Here is a 16,903-nt window from a genome sequence, read left to right on the forward strand (position 1 = left end):
TAAATGTTTTTCCAAGTATTGGTGGATTTGTAACAAGTTTTGGGGTTGCAGGGTGGCACCAAAATTAAAGACAAATTTATTGCCTAGTGTTTTGGAGGGAAATTAAATTGAAAAAATAGTTTAATGTTTTTCCAAGTATAGGTGGATTTGTATTAAGGTGTTAATAATTAAGAACATGGACAACTGGGACGAAATTGCTGTCTATAGAGTTGTCCAACTGCATTTTTATCTGTGTGTTACCAAGTAATTAAAATTATTTAACTAAGGTTATGTAATCCCACGGGATTAAGATAATATCAAATTCCCAAACGCAAATTCGGAAAGTAAATGAATGGTACTTCTAAATATGCATCCAAAACTTCTCTTTACACAACTCTTGTGAGAGCGCCAGAATTAGTAGAGCTGTGGGTAAGTTGGCCTGGACATTTGGTTATAAAAAAAAAAAAAAAACTCTTGTGAGAACGCTGCTCTAATGTGTTGTGTGGGCGCTAAAAGTAATTGTGATGATGTTTCCAAGAGAATAACGAACTTGTTTATTCGCTAAAAACGATCACAAAATAATTTGAATTCTCTATTCGCTAAGTATTTATAGTGGGCTTCTCCCAATTATATGTCGTCTCATATCGAAAAAGACTATCGATTCTCTATCGCTATTTTTTCTTCTTCTTCGTATTTGTGTGATCTCACACAGTCACAATTTGTCGCCATAGAAGTTAGATAAAGAATGCAAACAATTCGTGGAAGAATTTAAGTAGCCGACTCCAAATAAACAAAAAGTAGTGCTTAAATTCGGTAGGGCTAATTGGAAGTTTGAGTTGGTTCTTTTTCTTCCCACGATTAGTCGGTCGGATTTCTCGGTTCCCCAAATTTTTCACATGTTTGCGTTTCTATTTACAAAATAGAAACGTATAATACGGCGTGCATCAGAGAAAGAGTACGGTGGGGACAGAGATTTTCAGGGCAAAAGACTCCGGTGACTTGACTCACGCATGCCTATATATAGTGAGTTCAGCTTGTTCGAACTTCTCAACCTGCGTGTCTGGAAAAAACATAGAAACCAACCTTTATCTCTCCTGTTTTTGCTTTCAAGAATATCTACAAGGAAAGTTACATTGCCAGAGGTACGTAAAATCTTTCTTCTTTCTTTCTTTCTCTCTTGATTTTTCTTCCTCCATTTGATATGTTTCATGAACAAATACTTGATGAGAACAATGATGCATAGTTTCACTTGCTGAATGCTGACCTGTTTGAATTGTTTTTCGAATGAATAGATGGCGCATCGCGAAACCCCGGTGCCTGTTTCCGAAGGGCAAGAATCAGACCAATTTTTCGCTTTTTTATCGCAACAAGGAATGACTAGAACAGAGGAAGGAAACAGGGAGCATGGGTTTATCAAAAAATGCCTTTTAAAGGGAATGGGTTTTTTTGGAAATGACACAGACGTTGTGGCCATCCATAAAAACACGAATTCCAGTCCAACCACGCAGGCTCGGTTGGAAAGGTTTCGCATATTTACTCAGGCGGTGGCGGAAAAACGTGGCGGGAATGCAAACATCAAGCATGCTTGGTACGGGGCTTCTAAGGGTGAGATCTGTGAAATCATGTCTCATGGATTTATTAGTAGAAGCAGACAACGTGAAGAGGATGGCTATGGTTTGGGGGTCTATCTATCTCCTCTGGACTTTGCCATTAATGGGTAAGCACAAAAAATTAGAATTCCTGTTATGTCTTCTTTTTTCCTAAATGTGCAATCTCATGTTATTTTTCTTTGGTCCTCCCGATGGATTATTAACGTAAAAAATCAAGTTTAGTTTTTTTTCAAATTTCCAAACGTGCAGCGCCTTGTCATCTGAAGCCGATGAAAACGGTTTAAGGCATCTATTACTCTGTCGAGTAATACTGGGCAAAATGGAAGAAATATGTCCTGGTTCAAGACATGTACAGTTTCAACCAAGTTCCGAGCACTTTGATTCTGGAGTCGATAATCTATCGGCACCAAGAAGGCACGTAATCTGGAGCGCTTACATGAACTCTCACATTATGCCCAATTACGTCGTCACCTTCAGAGCTCCCAATCTCAGGGGTAAGTTCAGCTTCAATAGTTTTGGTTTTTCATAATTCCAACTTCTATGCTTTCCCAGTCTACTGTGTATATATATCTTGTATTTCATGCGTATCTTGCTGTTGTTTTTAAGGTTTAGAAACAATTCAGACAAATGTCCCAGTACCAACTTCACCATGCATTGATATTCCTGCTCTCATGTCCAAGCTATCGAATTTCTTGCCTCGTTCAAGTAAGGTGTTGATTGAGAAATACCACACTGAATTCCAAGTACGTTCTCTCTTTCCTTTTGTTTTTTCTTTTTTTAAATCGTGGGGTGGGTGGATTTATAAGTACTTTAATTCCTCGCTTAATTCTTGATGTTGCTACCCCATGGCTTATATAGGGCAGAAAGTCTACCTCACCGGCCTCTCTGTTTCACCGCTCTTCTCACAGTTCTCTATCTTGCCGTTCAAAAGTGTTTTGGACGGTTCAGATTTTAATAAACTCTTCCAGGAAGAAGAGAGGACAATTAATTGCCGTAACGAACGATGAAATTGAGCATTGCAATGAGGGAACAGTGAAACAGCACGATGGGATAGCACCACTCGCTTTATATGGGGTAGTTACGTCATATGCATGTGTAGAACGAGGTTTTTTACTCGTTGTGGTCCTCAACTTTAAAGTTTGGATGTAGTAATAAGAACTACTACAAAATTCCCAATTGAACGTGCCCCAACAAATGGAAGGGGTATTTCATGGAACGGGCCCATTGCATTGTAAGAAGGGGAATATACATCCATTACATGAATTACTTTCACCCCAATGGGGCCCATAACGCAGGTTATATTGAATCCAATAGAATCGAGAATGTTACAGATTAAAGAATATTGTTGTCACTCCCACCCTACCTGTTTCTATATAATCTCACGAATGGACTACTATTACTACTCAATATATTTCCACCATAGGTACTTTGATGTTTCTACTAGTTTGATAAGTAATGAAAAGGAAGTAGATAGGTTGCGGTATGAAGAAAGATTGGAGGGATGATTTTATGACACAATTATTCTTTTCTTTTTTTTGCCTATATTGATTGTATACATCAGTGGGGAGTTAGCGAGAAATTAATAAGTTAACAACCAAAGTATTGTGTTATGTTCTATACTTGAACCCCCTTTGTTTTTTTTGTTTTGTTTTTTTTTTGTTCCGAACCCCCTTTGGTTGTTAACTTATTTGTTTTAGTTTTTTGAAGACAACATATTTGGTTTGCGAAAATCCTATTGGTACCGATGGTACCGTAGGGTAAATGTACCAACGGCCATTGGAAGGCCAATCCGAGCCGTCCAAAAATTTTAAAAAACAAAACCGAGTGGGCTTACGCGAGAATCAATGGCATCCGAGGTGTGTATGGTACTTGATCCGAGCACCCCTTTTTCGTCTATATATGTATATACGTGTATATACACGAAAAAGGGGTTCTTAGATCAAGCACCCTACACACCTCGGATGCCGTTGATTCTCGCGTAAGCCCACTCGGTTTTGTTTTTTAAAATTTTTGGACGGCTCGGATCAGCCGTTTGGTGGCCGGAGGCGGCCGTTGGTGCATTTTCTCTACGGTACCATCGGTACCAATAGCAGTAATCTTTGGTTTGTCAGATAACCCTTTTGTTTGCATAATCTGTAGATAGATCGACACAGAAGTAATTTTTAACTTAATTTACGGTTTTATATAGAAGTTTTTTTTTTTTTTTTTGTTGCTAATTTTGCTTGGTGGCAGGAAAATAAGATTTCCCAAGTCCAACTTATAGGAAAAATGAGGCAACTAGCTGGAGAGAATTTGGTATCTGCTCTAATATATCAAGTTCATGACCAATAGAAACAAGGTATGACGCCTCTACTCCATTTACTCACAATTTCCATTCTAATCATTCTCTTAATTTGTTCAATATCTTCTTCTTCTTCTTCTATTTTAATTTTGATGATACTAGTATATATCTTGGTTCCATTACTAGTACTCGATCGATCGAGTTTCGCACTTCTCTACTCATTCAACATCCTAACAACGTTCATCTAAGAGTTCTTAATTCTTTTGTTGTTTTGCAGCAACTTTGAGCTAGAGTCAAGATATAGCTAGAGTAGAGATCTCCCTCCAGCTTCAGCGAAAACCCCACAGTGCTGCAAGATTCAACCGATTTCCAAAACATGAATTTGCCAACAAATTATAGGGTTAATTTACGCCAGTCCATAGCAGCAATGTTATTATCACTGTATAAAATTTCACAAGCATGTATAAAATTTCAACAGATCAGAGTAATATTTTCCTATATATGTTTAAGTCAACATGATGTATTCCGATCCAATGTTGAGAACAAAAAGGTTAGGATGTCAATTACTATCAACCTTCCTTCATTTTTTTTTTTATCGGCAAAAGTACCACATTTTATTAGGGAAATGAGAGAAGGAAATCCAATCAAAAGTTGGAAAATACAGCTATTAGAACAAAGTCCAAACACCTAAAGTCCAAATATATAATAAACAGCTCAACAAACTCACTCCTGAAAGCCTAAAAAGTCCAAATCTTACAATACAAAGCACCTACAAAAGAGTCTAGCCCACCAAAGTGGGCCAAGCCCAGCTCGTGAAAGCCCAAAACCTACACTGCCCGACAAAATCTGGTTACCCAACCTCCCTTCATTGTCCTAGGCTCGTTCGTGGTTGTAAACTTTCGACCAATGTATCTGTTCTGAACTTTCGATCAACAGTAGTGCGATATCCATTCTTGATAATTGTCGACAAACGAATTAAATTCGATAAATGATTCGAATCATTGAGGTGAGGTGAGATGTGATCAGCTCAGTGATTAAATTAACTGCACGATATGTTTATGAGTCGTGCATGCATGGGTTTATGTATCGATCTATATTATGCATAATGCACTTATTTAAGTGGATACGCCCCGTGTTTATATATACTAGAAAAATGTTTAATATCCCTAATTTTTGTACTTTTGATTTTTAGAATTTTGTTTGTTTATTTTTGAATTTTTGTTAGATTCAGGATATTTGTATTCTTTTTGGATTAATCATACGTTTCGATGACAAAAGTCTAAAAAGGCAAAAAATTATGATTAAAACAATAAAATCAGCAAGTGGAGTGGAGTTGGCATTCCTTACATACTCTCATGCATATGGGCATAGTTTAACGAATGTACTTAAATAAAAATAAAATCATGCTATTACAGGAATTTTTTCTATTTTGATATAAAATATATATATATTTTTTTTTCCACTTTCTTTTGTCGAAATAATTAATTAATTCCAAATATTACGAGAAAAATCTAAACAAAATTTACTAAAATAAAAACCACCATACTAAAAATTTGAGCCGTTAATTATCCAAATAGACTATGGGGAGGTAAATGCAAAGTTTCTCCGTAAAGAAATTTTGTTAAAAAAAAAAAAAAAAGAGATCAGATTCTCGACACTGTTCTTGTGGAACAGTTGGTTTTGACTTGTGAATAGACTAAAGTCGGGAGAAATATTGATCAAGGCCAGAGGGTAAAAATGTAATTTACAATGTAATCTACAATAATACATATATTTGAAAGGTTTGCTGTCAGAAAAGTACAAATAAGGAGGAAAAAATTGCGTCGATAAGCCAAAAGACAAAAAATTAACCTCTGCCCATTCAACCAACGTTAGCAGTTAGCAGGAGTCTTGTTTTCTTCTTTAATGGCAAGATGTGATTGCAATATTGTACAGTTTGCAACTTGTTAATTGATTAAATGCTTCAATGAAAATGACTCGGGGAAAATTAATTCCACAAGATCTAGTCAGCAATTCCTCCGTTCTCTTATGGATTATCAAACTCATTCATAAATTTACACTTACTTTGAAAGTTTTTTTCTTCATCCGAGATGTGATTCTTAACTTATCTGGTTGTTTTTTTTGATTTTCAAGGAGAAATATGGGGTTTAAGTCTATGAAGAGATTTCAAACTCTTTTACTTATTAATTAACCAACTCCCCACTGTACATCGGCTAAAAAAAAAAAAAAAAGGAAAAAAAAAAGATTTCTTCTTCGAGGGCTAAAGTATCAAAAGGACTTTCAAGACTTGTGGGTTTTTACTTTTAGCTTTCGTATAGTTATCACGTAAATGATTAGATAGATAGATTTGTCTATACTTGATTTTGTCTGGCTTATTAGGTCATGATGATGGAAATTTGATGAGTACAACGAGGTGCCCTATAACCCCTCAGTGCATTGGGGCACTATGGGATCTCCATGGCACGATGCAGGACTTGATCCAATGTTTTGAATTTATTCTTTTCAAAATAAAAATGTTTCAATCAAGTACTTAATGATATTCAATCGAGCTGATTTTTTATCTGGTTGTTCTACTCAACGAACTCTACGATGTGAGCGTTTTCGATCATCGGAATGAGATCCAAGCGGACCCCGCAAAACCAGAACGGCACTGTACTGTCCCTTGGAAGGCACAGCACGGCCCCTGGTTCCGTCCAAGTCGCCTACTCCACAAAAAAAGTAGTGTGGTCCTCTTTAATAGCAAGGTTTGATTTATATATCAATAAGTCTAGGTACAATGTACCAAATCACTACATCATCCATTATATTTTTGTGGAATCCACTCTGGATCCCAACAAAAATATATAAAAATTTCCATAAATTTTAAAATAATGTATTATGAGACTTTGTAAAAAATCAGTTTCAACGGATATCGGTAAGTATTAGTTATAGATTCGTAGGGGCAAAACTACGCAGTTGAGCAGTTTGGCCCCTATGAATCCAAAAAATAATACTTACTGATATTCGTTAGAGCTGATTTTTTACAGGGCCCCATAAAATATTATTTTCTAGTCAGTAATTCCTAGAATTATTGAACTCATCCATAAACGTCCACAATTAGTCACCACAGGGTTATAGTGACTCTAAACGTCACTGTTTTGGGGCCGCAAAGGAAAAGACAATAAAAAATGCGCTGTTTGGTTTGGTGAAAAGCTAAGAAAAAAGAAGAAGTTAAGTGCTTCAATTTTTAATTTGTTTAAATCAGTGCGAAAATCTTATTTTTTTTATCATTTTATCCTAAATAATCATAATTAATTTTTGACTCTAAAGCTCTCATTAGTCAACCCTAAGAAAGTCATAGAATCAAATATTTCTTAGGGCTAACTAACTAGAGCCTTAAAGTCAAAAATTAATTATGACCCTTTAGAATAAAATGATTAGAGAAATAAGATCTTCGCACCCGTTTAAACGGATTGAAAATTGGAGTAATATATAAATGGTCTACACATGATTGAAAAATTAATTGCTCTAATTTTCAATTCGTTTAAAATTTATAAGCATGAGTGCACGTTCAACTTCTATGATTGGCCTTTAGGCGTGCAACATGGATTTAGGTCCTGATGTTTTCACTTGTCAAAATCTTGGTCAAGTTGGGGGGCCACGCTTGAATGCACTACAGTTGTGTACTTGTTGGATGCATTCAATGAGAATGTGGGTACCAGAAAGAAACTATTTTCTAGAGTCTTAAAAAGTGATAAACAGGAACTGAGTGAAATATTTTAGGTGTTTTCTGAAGTGGTTTCTGTATGGGTCTTTCTTAGAGAAAAATGGGTTCAAGATTTCATGTCTCTCTGCTGGTTTTTTCCATTCCAATTTTACTTGTAGCAGCACAGAAAAATCAGGACTGTAAGTTCAATTCCTCTGTCCAAACTTTTTTTAAGTTTCTTGATATGTTCATTATTTTTTTTTTATAAGCAAATTTTTTATTGATCACCGAATTAGAAAATTATAGAGATTAAAGGACAAGGGCACAAGAAAATTAAAATTACTTAATATACATAGGCATCCGAGACCCAAGCTTTGACCAACAAAATCCTATAAACACTCCTAAACCCGAAATGTTACATGTCTCCACTGTCACCACACTTGAACAAACCCTGCCCAAAAAAACTGGATCAGGATATCGCAAATCCCAAAAACGCTCTGAGCCAGCCGCAAATGCCCCACATCATGACCAGTCATGAATGGTGTCCTAGTTGCCGCTGTGCCACCGCATCCATGATATGCCTAGCTCTGATGCGCTGCTGCCGTATATATGTTCATAGTTGTACGGAGTTAATTAAGGAGATAGCTATTGACGAAGGAGTATCGATCTCTCTAATTAACCTCCATGAATTTGTGTTTCATATTATTACTCGATCGGCCTGTTTAGTATGTAGATGTGTGTGTGTGTGCCATGTGTTGAGCATCTCAGTCTTGCATTTGGAAACTTTCATTAACACATTAAAACCCAGCTAACAAATTTGGAAACCTAAAAATCGACCACACAATTAACAATATGGTTTAAAACAGTACCAACCAAGCTCGAAGGAATGTGCCCCTGCAAGTGTACCTAGAATTGTACGGAGTTCGTTGTATGAGGCGGAGACGCATTAGGGTATCTCAATGGCATAACCGAATTTGTATGATTAATAAAATTCGTTACCTCATCTTTTGGTCATTGTTAACTCTCTCTCGGAGTGGTTCATAATCAAAAACTATTTTTAGTAGGGAGAGAGTTGGGAATAAATGTAGGTGAGTGGACCCATTGGAATTGATAGGAGGAGAGAAAGAAAAGAGAGAGTGTGTGGCCTTCATTAAATTTGAATATTCAAAGATAAAAAATTGCTAGTTTTGGTCATCCAAATTTCAAAATTTAGTTATTGGTTAAAAGGGTTGCTAAGTTTGGTTATACCATTGTGAGTCTTATTTTGGTAACTTAATAAATCTTTTTGTTTTAATTATGTCATTGTGGACACTCTTATTAGTGAGACTTCAAGTCACGAAACATCACATGGTTGAGGGAAAGATTTAGGCTTTGTTTGGAACTTGGGGATGGAAGGGCAAAAGAAGGGAAATTAAATAATAATGAGGAAAATGAGAGACAATTAAGAAGAAATTGGAGAAATTTGAATTTGTTTTTCACACTTTCTCTAGAAATCAAACATTAGGAAGGAATTTTAAAAACTTTCTTTTCTTTTCCATTTCTTTCCCTAAGTTCCAAACACATTATCGATTTGCCCAGCCTTCATGTCAGCGCATTTGTGAAACTGGGGCGGAGGAATTTCATACATTCTTACTCCAACTAACTTTTATGTGCAAGTTAGTCTTTTTCATGTCAATGACCGTGAATTAGAGTTAGAGAGTGAAGCTAAGTCACACGTAGCCTGGGTGGTACCAAACTAAAATGAGAGCGCCAAGATTAGTTGACATGCGAGTAAGTTGGCCTGGATACTTGGTTAAAAAAAAAAACTCTTGTGAGAACGCCCCTCTAATGTGTTGTGTGGGCGCTAAAAGGAATTGTGATGAAGTTTCCAAGAGAATAACATACTCCCTACGTCCTTAAATAAATATTCGACGCACAAAACTAGGCTTTACAAAGCATGCATATTTTTTATTAAAAAATTTAATTTTTTTTTCACAATCTAATAGAACTCATTGCTATCTATTGTTTCGTGAAAAAAAAAATTGATTTTTGTAATGAAACAAATGATTCTTTTTTAAGGTCTAGTTTTATACACCGGACACTTATTTAGGAATGGAGGGAGTACTTGTTTATTCACTAAAACGATCACAAAACAATTTGGATTCTGTATTCGCTAAATATTTATAGTGGGCTTCTCCCAGTTATATGTCGTCTCAAATCAGAAAAGACCATCTATTCTCTATCGCTATTTCTTCTCCTTCGTGTTTGTGTGATCTCACACAGTCTCAATTTGTCACCATAGAAGTTAGATAGAGAATGCAAACAGTTCGTGAAAGAATTCATGTAGCCGACTCCAAATAAACAAAAATTAGTGCCTAGATTCGGTAGAGCTAATTTGAAGCCTGAGTTGGTTGTTTTTCTTACCATGATTAGTCGGTCGGATTTCTCGGTTCCTCAATTTTTTTACATGTATCCATTTCTATTTACAAAATAGAAAAATATAATAGAAAGAGTACGGTGGGGGAGACTCCAGTGACTTGACTCACGCATGCCTATATATAGTGGGTTCAGGTTGTTCGGACTTCTCTACCTGCGTGTCTCGGAAAACATAGAAACCAACCTTTATCTCTCCTGTTTTTGCCTTTAAGAATATCTACAAGGAAAGTTACATTGCCAGAGGTACTTAAAATCTTTCTTCTTTCTTCCTCTCTTGATTTTTCTTCCTCCATTTGATATGTTTCATGAACAAATACTTGATGAGAAGAATTATGCATAGTTTTACTTGCTGAATGCTGACCCGTTTGAATTGTTTTTCAAATGAATAGATGGCACATCGCGAAACCCCGGTGCCTGTTTCCCAAGGGCAAGAATCAAACCAAATTTTCGCATTTTTATCACAACATGGAATGACAAGAAAAAAGGAAGGAAACAGAGAGCATGAGATTATCAAGACATGCCTTTAAAGGGAATGGGTTTTTTTGGAAATGACGAAGACGTTGTGGCCATCCATCAAAACACAAATAACATCAAGCATGCTTGGTACGGGGCATCTAAGGGCGAGATCTATGGATTTATTAGTAGAAGCAGACAACCTGAAGAGGATGGCTATGGTTTGGGGGTCTATCTGTCTCCTCTGGACTTTGCCATTAATGGGTAAGCACAAAAAAATTAGAACTCCTGTCACAGGCCACCATGGTAAAAAAACTCAATCTCCAGACCGAACTCTTCTCAATATTATCATTCAACCACAAAATGAACGTCATTGAAGTTTTGACCAATTAAAAAACTCAATTTCCAGACCAAGTAAAGGGCATAGGATAGAATGAAAACAGAGAGAATCATTCAGAGAAAGGGTAGAAACAAAAGCAATGAACTGAAACTGCAGAGCGCAAAATGGAGCAAGTGGTAGGCTACAACAGCTTCACAAATGCACACATCTAGATCTAGTTGCTCAAAAGAAAACTTCATACAGCCCAAGTGAAGAAACTAAAAGTAAGAAATTGACCTGTTTGCTGCACTTATGATCTTATCACGAATCCCTTGGCTAAATATTACTGTTTGATCTACTGAGAATGTTCCGCCAAGAATTAGAGATGCTCCAGTAGTACTTGTATTTATTCTCTGTGCAAATACAGACACTGCCCAATCATGCAGTACTACCAGCACAGAACAGAGTAGCCGTAATCTTAAATTTGGGGAAGGCAAAATTGCTCCATGTGATAATAGCTGGTCATACATGTTCAAGACAGGTTCTATTGCACCCTTGCAAGCAGCAAGAAGAGCCCTTGCCACATTGTCATCTTTAACCGATTCAACCCCCGAAACCAATCACTCCTACACAAAAAAAAAAAACCTTGCGTCTTTCTAATCATCAACAAAAATGAAGAGGATATCAGGAATTTACTCAGTTCAACAATAATCATCAATAAGATATGAAAAGCTGGGGGTGGGAGGAAATTGTACAATTAAAGCAAAACAAAAAAAACATGCAGACTAAAAAAGAAGATGAGAAGAACAAAACCATACTAAATTCCAAACAGTGGGGGTTAGGGCCAGGTAAAACCTTTTTCGCCCTTGCACTTTGTCAAGGGCTACTCTCACATGAAAAAGAGAAGAAAAGAAAAAAGAACAAGAACAAGAAGTAAAGTAGAGATTAAGTACCAAGGCAGCCTTTTCAAGGTGAAGACATAATGTATCTAAAGATAATGCAGCTCCATCTCCAGGATAAATATGGGAGCCAACCCTTTTCAGAACTGCACAAGTTTCAGCAATGCCACCCCTTGAAAGAGCTTGATCGAGAGCCTTACCCACAGAGAAATGAAAACAGAGAGAATCATTCAGAGAAAAGGTAGAAACAAAAGCAAAATGAACTGAAACTGCAGAGCGCAAAATGGAGCAAACCCACAGAGAAATTACAGTCATTAGAAGTCTACCAACAGTTCAACATGAACTAATGCAAACAGAAACATCATTGTCTAACAACAAAACACTCAACATGAGAGTCTGCAAACTAGATAGAAGTAAATTGGTACGAATACCAATCTTAACATCCCAAGGAATCACATAAGGATATCATTTCTAGCAGAAATGAGGTAGTGATTTGTAGTAGGCAATGATATTTCACTTGGAAACCATGTTTTACTGCAACTGTTGATAGTTTAGAGTGCTCGTGAAGAGCATGAACAGCATAGTGGACCCACCCACGGCTTTGTTGCACCCCAATTGCACGCCATTCATTCTGATACACAAATCAGAGATACATACAAAATCATCAAATCTGATTGGTGGTAGAGAAAATCATGGGAAAATAAAGTACCAGAAAACAGAAACATGGGAAAGAAGTTTGAAACCTGCTCAAACCTGGATTTAAGCAGCCAAGAAAACAGATACAAAACAGCCCACAAAACTGCACCTAAAACAGGTATTGTACATGCTCAAGCAACCTGCAAAAATAGCTCAACCAACTACCCAGAAATATGGTCAAGAAACCTGCAAAAACAGCTCAAACAAATGATAAGCCCTCTATAATGTAAATAATAGGGCTTATCTCTCTCATTTTTTGTCACACACACGTGCTTAACTTACTTTATTAAGATGATATTGCGCGGAGTTGGTGTTTTTGGCCCTTGCAGGTTTAAGGTGGAAATAAGGCGTGTTTTGATGCCATGGATCAATTCCAAGGGTATCCGTACACCCGAGGCCACTTGGCACTCCATCGCCGAGTCCCAAGAATGATGAACAGTAGCTTTGGAGGGTGTGCGGGACAACAGAAGCCCAAAGGGCATGGAAAGGCTAAAGAACCAAAGGAGAAAGAAATCTGTCCAGCCGCTACCCGTAGTCCCAAAATGGTACTACCCGTAGCCAGTGATCAGGAGCTGTGTCAAATTGCAAAACGAGACTACTACCCGTAGCCCAAAAATGGTACTACCCGTAGCACTTGGAAGTTTCTGTAGATTTTGTGCCCGACTTTTGGACATTTCAGGGGTAGTTTGGACTTTTGTATCCCGAATGTTTGGGGCTATAAATAGTTTTTAACCTCATTTTGAGGGGGGATCGTTCATTTTTCAGCCCTAGAGCTTTCTCTCTCTACCTCCTCTCTTCTTTAACTCTCAATCCCTCCTTAAAGAGCATTGATTGTGGGGTTTTGAGGTAGGTGTGCTTCATTAAAGTTGTAAGAATTGCTCTCCTCTTCAAGGATCTTGTCTTTATTTCAAGTAATCTCAATGTTTAGTTTTCTCCTTTTTTTTACCCTTGCTCATTTCATGTCTTCTTTTGATATGTGTGAGTAGTGTAGTAAGGCTAGGTTGTGGGATGGTTAGCATCCCGTAACCATGGGTGTTGCTCGCTCTTCTCTTGTAAAACTTCATTTTCTAGCTTAAGCATGTGTTAGGGTTGATTTTATGTATCGAAACGTAGAGGTGTTAATCTTCTTGATCAAATGTAGGCAAGGGTTAGGCTACTTGCCACATTTGATACTTGAAGCTATGTCCCTCTTTGTGTTTGTCTAAATGTCTCAAAAGAACCCTAGACTTGCTTAACATCCTTTCTTAAAAGAGAGGAATCAAGCTTACCTTTGTGTTATGGGTGTTGACTATCCCTAAGCCTAGCCTTTAGATTAATCTCCAATTAAAAAGCCGTAGATAGGTTAAGTAACCACTTTACCTAAATCTCTCAATTGGCCGTCTCAACGCCGAAGTTTGGTTGGCGGTCCTAATGCTAAAATCTCTACGCAAGCTAATCTCCGAACCGAGTTATGGATGCGCTCCCTGTGGATTCGACCCCGGACTTCCGGGTTTTATTATGCTTTCAACCGACCTAACCCTACGCTTGGGGTATTCTTATTGCAACACACATTAAGGTCGCAAGCATTTTTGGCGCCGTTGCCGGGGAGCGCTTTCTTTTATAGCCTATCTTTGGAGGTTCGCCAACCCATTATAAGTATCTCGTTAATTTTTACTTTGTGTGATTTGTAATTAATCTAGTAGATACCTCTAACTTGAGCCTCTCAAACGTAAGGTGTAACGAAGCTAGAGTAAGTACAAATCACCTTTTCTTTTATTGCTTTTCTTATTGAGGCGGCGGCATAGCCCCTCGAAGCTATTGTTAGGAGGTGGCGGCATAGCCCCTCTTGTCTGTTTACTTTAATCTTGTTGTCCATTGTTTCTCGAGAAAGGGTTTTCAAGTGTATGCGTGGTGGTCATCGTGGAGCCTTTCGGAGCCCAACTTCTAAAAGGCTTCATAGATCTTTTTCTCCTCCTCGACCCAAAACTCCTCGTCGGGTTCGTGCAAGGACACCATCACCCCAAAGAACTCCTTTTTCTGTCGTAACCCCTCCTCGAGAAAGAATGGCCGGAAACGGTGAAGGCGAAATGCCACTGGTTGTGCCCGAAAGAACCATGAGTGACTATATAAATCCGGCCCGTACTACTCCTCGGCCCACTATAGTCCTTCCGGCCGCAACCGAGGCGAATACTTTCACCGTGAAAATGCATCACATTAACATGATGCCATCTTTTTATGGCAAAGACAAAGAATGCCCGTACACTCATATGCGGGCATTCGAGGAGTTGGTATCCACAATAGTGTCCACGTCCACTCAACTTGAGTCCGCAAAGCTAAAACTCTTCCCATTTTCAGTAAAAGACAAAGCCAAGATTTGGTTGAATAACATGAGGCCCCAATCCTTGGCAAATTGGGCGGATTTATCAAAGGCTTTCTACATGAAATTTTTCCCCCCACATCTCACAAAGGAACTCATGAATCAAATCCAAACGTTTAAACAAAAAGAGGGGGAATCATTTTATCAATATTGGGAGAGGTACAAGGATTTGCTAAACTCCATCCCACATCATGGCCTACTGACTTTTCAAAAGGTCGAGTACTTGTTAAAAGGATGTTTCCAAAGTACTCGACACCTTATGGATAGCATGTGTGCTGGTGGAGTTATGGCAAAAACCCCTGAAACGGCGTGGGACTATTTTGAGGAATTAGCGGAAAAAACTCAAAACTGGGATTGCTCAGACCCATCTGAAAAGAATGTGTTTAATCCGGCTCCGAGCAATTCCGGTAAATTTCAATTGAATGAGCAAAATGAGCTAGCCCACAAGGTCGCCCAGCTTTCCCGCCAAATTGAAACTTTACAACTTAATAAAGTTGCTGGGGTGGCCTCTGTGGCCAAGGCGGAAGACATTTGTGTTTTATGTGAAGTTGCAGGTCATGCTACAGGGGATTGTCAAATGCTCCCTGCCGTCAAGGATATTCTCCAAGGAACCGGCCCATCGGAGGTCAATGCCGTTAATCAACGGTTTGACCCTTATTCTCAAACTTTCAATCCGGGGTGGAAGATGCATCCTAATTCCCGGTGGAGCGATTCTCAACCTCCCGGACCTCCACAAGTTCCACCACCTCAACAACACCAAGTTTTTCGGCCTCCTCAATCTCAAGGAGCGCCGAGGTTCTCTCAACATCAACAACCTCCGGGGTTTGCACCTCCCGGACCTCCTCAAGGGCCAAATCAATTCCAACCTCAAAAGCGGTCCTTGGAGGAAATTATGTCATCTTTCATGCAAAGCCAAACATCCCTCAACGAGTAATCCACTCAAACGCTCGGGAAAATCAAGAATCAAATGGCAAAGTTGACCAATACGGTGGGGATGCTCCAACAAGAAAAGGGAAAACTTCCGACTCAACCCCAAGTGAATCCGCAAGGAACCAATTATGTGGCAGGCTCTTCGGTGCTTAGCCCCGAGCAAGCCAAGTCTATTACAACATTGCGGAGTGGCAAGGAGATTGATAAGGCCATTCCTCCAAAGCCTATCAAGCCAAGGGTTACACCCATTGTATCGCAAGCTCCGGACCCTCTTATTGACTCACCAACCTCGGAGCCCTCTCCCGTTGGTGAGCAATTGGCAAAATCTCCCGAGGAAGAGCCGAAGGCCCCCGACACCAACATTCCGGCTCCTTTTCCCCAAAGATTGAAGGCACTGACCCGTGCCAATACCAGTGCCGAGATCTATGAGCTTTTCAAGCAAGTGAGAATCAATATCCCGTTGGTGGATGCCGTCAAGCAAATTCCCACGTATGCCAAGTTTCTCAAAGACTTATGCACTCAAAAGCGTAAGTTGAATGTTCAAAAGAAGGTTTTCTTGACGGAACAAGTGAGCTCTATTATTCAAACCAATGTGGTTCCCAAGTATAAAGATCCGGGTTGTCCAACCATCTCCATCACCATTGGCGACAAGAAGATTGAAAAAGCCCTCCTCGATTTGGGGGCTAGTGTGAACTTGCTTCCGTATTCTGTTTATGAACAACTTGGATTGGGGGAGATGAGGCCAACATCGGTGACCCTTCAATTGGCCGATAGAAGCATTCGTGTTCCACGCGGGATGGTGGAGGATGTACTCGTGTAAGTGGATAACTTTATCTATCCTGTGGACTTTATCGTGTTGGATACATGCCCTGTGCCCTCCTCGCAAGTGTCAACGTCGACTCCAGTCATTCTTGGGCGTCCATTCCTGGCCACTTCCAATGCCGTTATCCATTGCCGAAGCGGTTTGCTAAACCTCACTTTCGGCAACATAAGGATGGAGGTGAATGTGTTTAATATCGAAAGCCAAATGGGGGATGACGAGTGTGTTCATGAAGTCAATCTTATTGATTCTTTAGTCCAAGAGCATGTGGACACTTTCTTGTGTAAGGATCCGTTGGAGGTGTGCCTTACCGCCGAAGAAGAAAATTTTCTTGACTAACCAGAGGTGGAGTATTTGTGTTCTTTGCTTGACATTGAAGATGTTTGTGGGACGGACGTATGGTCTCCGAAATTTGAAGAGTTGCCTCCTCTCGAGAGCAAGACCCTTCCCTCGAGTATGC

At 38.9% G+C, this 16,903-nt stretch overlaps 1 long non-coding RNA gene and 1 other non-coding gene across 2 annotated transcripts; both read right to left on the bottom strand.

Annotated features, from left to right (window-relative positions):
• Positions 1-10,885: 10,885 nt before the first annotated feature.
• LOC131311194 (uncharacterized) lies at positions 10,886-11,884 on the bottom strand. Its single transcript, XR_009195439.1, has 2 exons — positions 11,696-11,884; positions 10,886-11,368 (listed from the first exon to the last, which is right to left on the bottom strand). It is a non-coding gene; the product is annotated as an uncharacterized LOC131311194 (long non-coding RNA).
• Positions 11,885-14,784: 2,900 nt separating this feature from the next.
• LOC131312234 (small nucleolar RNA R71) lies at positions 14,785-14,891 on the bottom strand. The gene has a single exon (XR_009195802.1). It is a non-coding gene; the product is annotated as a small nucleolar RNA R71 (small nucleolar RNA).
• Between the last annotated feature and the right edge of the window lie 2,012 nt (positions 14,892-16,903).

The sequence above is a fragment of the Rhododendron vialii genome, chromosome 12a (genome assembly GCF_030253575.1).
Source record: "Rhododendron vialii isolate Sample 1 chromosome 12a, ASM3025357v1".
Classification (NCBI taxonomy): domain Eukaryota; kingdom Viridiplantae; phylum Streptophyta; class Magnoliopsida; order Ericales; family Ericaceae; genus Rhododendron; species Rhododendron vialii.